The following is a 6,863-nucleotide window of genomic DNA, read 5'->3' on the forward strand; positions in this document are numbered from 1 at the left end:
TTTTCTCTTCAATAGCAGTCCAAGAGCCTCTTGACAACTTAGGTTCTGCCATAATATTTTTTAAAGGGAGGGAGACAGGGAAAGAGGGGAGAAGCTGTTTTAAATCTCCCTGGGTACCAGTCACTGAGTCTCTGTCTCTCTTAACCCACCCACCACCTACTGTTCATAAGACAGAGCCAGGCTCTGAAGCCAGGAAGAGTGAGCTTAGGGGCGGGCCAGCCCACGAGCAGGACAGCACGTTGCTTCTGATGACAGAAAGCATATAAAACCACTGTCTTCCCCTGACTATACTTTCTCTCTCTCTCTCTTTTTTTTCACCACTGTTCCTAACATCTTTTATTAAAGTCTTGACGAACATCATGCCAATGGTTGGGGGTGGGGTGCAATGGCAGAGCACTGTCATCCACTTCACCCCCAAATTCCCAAGTTTCACTTCTTTCTGCCAACCCTCAACTCAATCCCAGGTCCAATCTAGACTTGGCACTTGGGCTTGCCAGCAACAGTGCTCTATTGGATGCTATCTCCACATATGCAAGGTGTCTTCCTGGCTTTCTGCAGCTCAGCCTGCCCACTCTCCTCCCTACCTGCCCCTATTTCTGTTCATATCACCTGGCCCATCGGAAGCAGTCAAGGGTGGTTGGTTGAATGAAACAAAAGCAGCGCATCCTGGTGCCTTCATTCCCTTGTTGTTCAGTTGCTCAGTCATGTCTGACTCTTTGCAACCCCATGGACTGCATCATGCCAGGCTTCCCTGTCCTTCACTATCTTCTGGAGTTTGCTCAAACTCATGTCCATTGAATCAGTCATCCAACCATCTCATCCTCTGTTGGCCCCTTCTCCTCCTGCCCTCCATCTTTCCCAGCATCAGGGTCTTTTTCAATGAGTCAACTCTTCATATCAGATGACCAAAGTATTGGAACTTCAGCTTCAGCATTAGTCCTTCCAGTGAATATTCAGGGTTGATTTCCATTAGGATTGACTGGTTTGATCTCCTTTCTGTCCAAGGGCCTCTCAAGAGTCTTTGCCAGCACCACAGTTCAAAAGCATCAGTTCTTCAGCACTCAGTCTTCTTTGTGGTCCAGCTCTCACATCCATGTATGACTACTGGAAAAACCATCATTTCGACAATATAGACCTTTGTTGGCAAAATGATGTCTCTGCTTTTTAATATGCTGTCTAGATTTGTCATAGCTTTTCTTCCAAGAAGCAAGAGTCTTTTAATTTCATGGCTTCAGTCACCATCCACAGTGATTTTGGAGCCCAAGAAGATAAAGGTCTGTCACTGTTTCCATTTTTTCCCCATCTATTTTTCATGAAGTGATGGGACCAGATGCCATGATCTTAGTTTTTTTAATGTTGAGTTTTAAACCAGCTTTTTCACTCTTCTCTTTCACCTTCATCAAGAAGTTCTTTAGTTCCTCTTCGCTTTCTGCCATTAGGGTGGTGTCATCTGCATATCTGAGGTTATTGATATTTCTCCTGGCAATCTTCATTCCAACTTGAGCCTCATCCAGCCCCAGTATTTTGTATGATGTACTCTGCACATACGTTAAACAGGCAGGGTGAAAATACACAGCCTTGACGTAGTCCTTTCCCAGTTGCTCCAGACTAATTCTCCACTTGCTTCCCCAGGCCTTCATTCTTTAGACACACAGATTATTCCCTCCCTCTACACCTCCATGCTTTGGGGGGTGCAGTTCCCTCCAGCTGGAGTGTATAATCCTTGTTGTCAAAGTCCTCTGCATCCTTCAAGACCTACTTAGCTCCAATACTATTTTGATGGTGTTTTCTCTGATCCCCCCAACAGATTTTACCATGCCCTCTCTTGGGTACCCTCAACACTGTTAACCATCTCCTCTGTTTTATCTATTTGTATCACATAAAAGATTTTGATCGCAAGTAACAGAAGACACAACTCAGGCTGAGTTACATTATGAAAAGCTTAAGATACTGGTTTAATTTTTCAGTGAGTCTGGTGGCTCTGCCCTGCTCTTTGAATGAGGTTCATTTCAATGGTATCTTCCTTCCCTCATCAGAATAAAATGACCACCTCCATTCCAGGCTTCACAGTCCAAATGTCCCACGATTCACAGGAAGTCGACTTCCTCACATGTCTGTCCCTATTCCATGCTGATTGGGCCTCTCTTGTGCCAATCACTCTAGGCTGGGGAATGCTGCATGTTGATTGGCTTAGGCCAACCTGGTTCCCTCCCTCAAGCTGAAGCAATGTTTACTCACCCAAACCACAAGGGGGAACAATGGAGGAAGCTTGGGGAGACACAACAGTGCCCACAGGGCTTTGTAAATATCTCCCCAAGGAAACAATAATTTCCATGAGCGCAGGGGCTGACTCTACTTCATCTGGGGGTTCTTCCTTCCTCAGGGCCCAGCATGGTGCTTGGCACCAGAGACACAAGGATAAATATTCCTTGGTTTGAACACCCTTCTGTCCCATACGATGATACTCTGGGGCCTGGGGCCTGTCCCCTGGCCTCCGAAAACGACAGTGACATCTGTCAGATGACTGAGAGCACTAATACTTATATTCACAAGAGTAGAGTTCTGTGACCCCAATTTCAGTCTCCGAATTGGGCTTCTAGAAACATGTGGCCACCGACCTCTACTGAAGATTTGAGGAAGAGAAACCTGGGATAAAGAGGCTTGAGATTAGACCCCAGGTACTGTCCATTCACTTGCTCACTCATCTGCTCACTGTATTGATGCCTATTTGTCATTGCCTCCTCAGCCCACTGCCCCTGCTGAAAGGGGACAGGCCGTGTGACTGTACCCTGCCTGCCTCCACCCATCATGACCATTCTTGATTGGTTGCAATTAATTATTTCCTTGGTTTTCAGGGGGGTTGTACTATTCCTTGAGAGGTATTTGGAAAACTGGGGGTTGTCTTCTATTTTAGTTGTGAAAATGAAAGTTGCTCAGTCATGTCCGACTTTTTGTGACCCCATGGACTGTACAGTCCATGGAATTCTTCAGGCCAGAATACTGGAGTGGGTAGCCTTTCCCTTCTCCAGGGGATCTTCCCAACCCAATGATTGAACCCAGGTCTCCCACATTGCAGGCAGATTCTTTACCAGCTTTTAGTTGTGAGCATGCATTAAAATACTGAAATGCACCCAAAGGAAAATTATATCTTTTAACTTTTTCTCTCTTTTTTTGGTTTGGAAGATTTTAGTAATTTTTAAAAATATGTATCTGCAAATAGGTTAAGTTGTATATGAATTTTATTGCAATATAGCAAACCCCTTACAAAATGTGTTACATAAGGGTGCATTGGCAGAGCACTTCTGCCTCTGACTGAGTGAGGAGATGGTAAATCCTCTCCCCCAAAAGCAATTATAAAGTTGGGCCAAATTGATCAAAACAGCCATGCAGCACTCTGGACATCAACCAAAGGCATATAACAATTGGAGCAATATCTGTGCTTGGAAACTGGAAATTTGGGCAGTAACAGTGAGGATCTATGTCATTCCAGCCTGAGTCTTCTCCCTTCCTTCCTCCCAGCTCAGTCAGAATGGAGTTTCCACCAGGGTGGGGCAGTTTCTCTGGTTTGGTTAAAGGGGGCTCTATGGATTTTGATCAGTAAGTAGCACTCACTCTTGGCAACCTTATCGGTTTAAGGGGAAATCTCCAAGTCAGAGAAACATGAAAACCAGCAGTTCCACTGGACTAAGTTTGCAATTGTGATTGGGCATATATATTTCTGGCTAAAGCTGCATGCATGTGCCACAGAAACTAGAAAAGACCAATCAAGCCACACACTCCTGGCCAACCCTGAGCCAGTGCATGTGTGTAGAGGAGACAGGAAGTAGCCCAGCAGTAAGTAAAAGACAGGGAACATGTGAAAATGGCCTGAATGTTGAATGTGCTCCTGAGATAGGCTTCTTCTAAAAAGGTTTCCCAATAACCCTTGCCTCTAAAATTAGTGTCCTGTCTTTGGGCATAGTCTGAACATAGTGACTTGCTTCTAATAAATAGAACCTGGGAGAAGAGATGGATGTCACTTCCAAGCCTAGATTATAAAAGACTGACTTCTTTCTTACTCTCATTCTCCTTTAGTTCTTCTCCCTTGCTGTTCTGATGAAGCAACTGCCATGTTATAAACTTCCTTATGGAGAAGCACATGTCACAAGGAACTGAGGGTGTCCTCTGCCAGCAGCCAGCAAAGAAAGAACCCAGTTCAGTGAACTGCAAGAAACCCAGCCCTGCAAACAATCAAATGAGGAGCTTTGAAGCAGCTCCATTCCCAATCAAGGCTCCTGGGCCAAGGAACCTGGTCAACACCTTGATTTAGCTTGAGTCAGAGGACCCAGCTAAAGTGTACTGGGACTTCTGACCCACAAAAGCTGTACAATAGTAACATTTTTGTTTTAAGCCATTAAACTTTGGGTTGATTTGCTATGTAGCAACATGGTAACGAATACAGCTTCCCTACCCAGACTCAGACTAATCAACAGAGGACAGAAAGTTGGGATGTTTGAGCTCAATCTCTGTCCAATCAGGTATGCAGATACAGACACAGAGACAATGATTTGGAAGCTAGACTTAAATATAAAAACAAGAATATAAAAATTTTAATCAGAACTTCAGCAGCTTCACACCATAGGGAAAACAGGATCCCAGACAAGAATTGTCTAATTCATAGAGCCTGGAGAAGTGATTTTAAAAATAACCAAATGAGAAAGCAGCAACAATAAACCTGGGGTGAAGGTAGAGGTGAATCAGAATCCAAAGTTGCTACTATATTTCTTAATGTCCAATTTTCAACAAAAAATTACAAGTTATACAAAAAAACAGGAAAGTGTGAACTATACTCATAAAAGCAACTGTCATTATAAACTGTCTCTGAGTGTTCCCAGATGTTGAAAGACTTTAAATACTTCTTAAAATATGGTCAAATAACTAAAGTCTAACATGTCTTAAATTTTAAAGTATGATAATAATGAATCAACAAAGAGAGATTCTAAATAAAAAGACAGAAATCACTTTTAAAGTGAAATTCTGGACTTGAAAAGTACAATTGAAATGAAAATTATACTAGAAAGACTCAACAACAGATTATACATGGCAGAGGAAAGAAGACTGATAGATTGATAGAAATCATCCAGTCTGAAGAACAGAGGAAAGAAAGACTGAAGAAAAATGAGCAAAGCTTTAGAGACCAAGAGGACAACATTAAGCATGGGCGTCTAGAAGTAGAGGAATGGACAGAAAAAAAAAAATAATAGAAAAAAATGGCCAACATCTTCCAGAATCTAATGAAAGAACATTAAATACATATCAAAAAATTCAGTGAATCCCACGTAGAATAAACATAAAGAGATTCACACTTAGACTCATCATAGCAAACATTTGAAAGACAAAAACAGAAAAACCAGCAAGAGAAAAATGACATGTGTAGGGGAGTAAACACCTGACTAACAGCTGACTTCCCATAGAAAACAGTGGAAGGCAGAAGACAACACAAAGATGCGTCAAAGTGCTGCGTAAACTGTTAGCCAGGAATTCTATCATCCAGCAAATCTTTTTTTCAGAAATGAAGAGAAAAATATAGACATTTCCACATACACAAAGACTAAAGATTTTGTTGCTAAAATTCTACAAATATATTAAAGCAAATGAATCTAGATACAAAAGATTACATGTATATGATTTTATTTATATAAAATTCCAACAGACAGAACAAATCTATGAAATTAAAAGTCAGGGTAGTGTTTACCCTTGGAGGGAGGTAGTGACTAGCAGGGGCCATAGTGGGAAAATTCTGGAGCACTAGTTATTTATGATTCTGGCACATTTCTGCATGTAGTTTAAACCAATAAAATTTGCTAAAACAATAAAGGAAGCTTGGCTGTGTCGCTCCCTCCCTCATCTTTGAACCCCTTGTCTTTTCCCTTTGCTTCCCTTTCCCTTCCAGACTCAGCAAAACAGTGACCCCCAAGGTGCTGCCTGGTCTCTCTGCCCACCTCCCCAGCACCATTTCTCACCACCTGGTAATCTACTGAGGGAGGAAAGGAGCAGGCCGAGCTGACTCCATCTTGAAAAAGAAGGAAACTCCATCTTGCGCTTCCAGTGAGCTTTGGACTATGTGCCTAGCAGCCATGGGGAGAGCATACCTACGGCTGAACTGGCCTCCCAGACTGATAAACACCAGATTCCACCAAGATTTCCCTTCACCAGAAAGAATGTGATAATCCCCTATGGAGTCAATCACCTTTGTAATCGTTATGGCACCCACTGATGTAGGCTACAACATATAAACAGCTGACCCTTCTGATTATGAATCATGGGTGTAACCCAAGTGTATCTCCCTTTAACACTTTCCGGGCTAGGTTTAAGGAATTTGGGGATGTGGGCTTGAGGAGTACACTTAAGGTATATAAGGTTTTCACAAAAGTCAGTCGGGGTCCTTGGCTAAGAGGAGACTCTGCCTTGGGCCTGCTGGTGTAATAAACTGCACTCCACTATTGGCATTGTCCTTCTGAGTGAGTTTGTTTCCCAGAACGCATGGCTACAACACTAGCTACCTTGGCCTTCTGCTATTGCGCAAGTGTTCCCTGCTTCTATCCTGCCACAGGGCCTTTGCACGTGCTCGACCTCCTGGGCCAGAGACTCATTAAGACCAGTTTACCCTTTAACTTCAGCCATTCCCCAAGTGTGATCCACCCACTATCCCATCCAAGTCTAGTTCTTTTGTCTAGTTCTTAGAATTATATTTCTTTCCTTCAGAGTACTCCTCTTCATTTGTCCTTATGGATTCACAGAGTAATTATTGAACTGCTGTTTTTCCCACTAGCCCATATGTTTTAGGAGTCCTGATGATGTTTTTATCTTGCATTATATCCCCA

The sequence above is a fragment of the Cervus elaphus genome, chromosome 4, assembly GCF_910594005.1.
Source record: "Cervus elaphus chromosome 4, mCerEla1.1, whole genome shotgun sequence".
Taxonomy (NCBI): domain Eukaryota; kingdom Metazoa; phylum Chordata; class Mammalia; order Artiodactyla; family Cervidae; genus Cervus; species Cervus elaphus.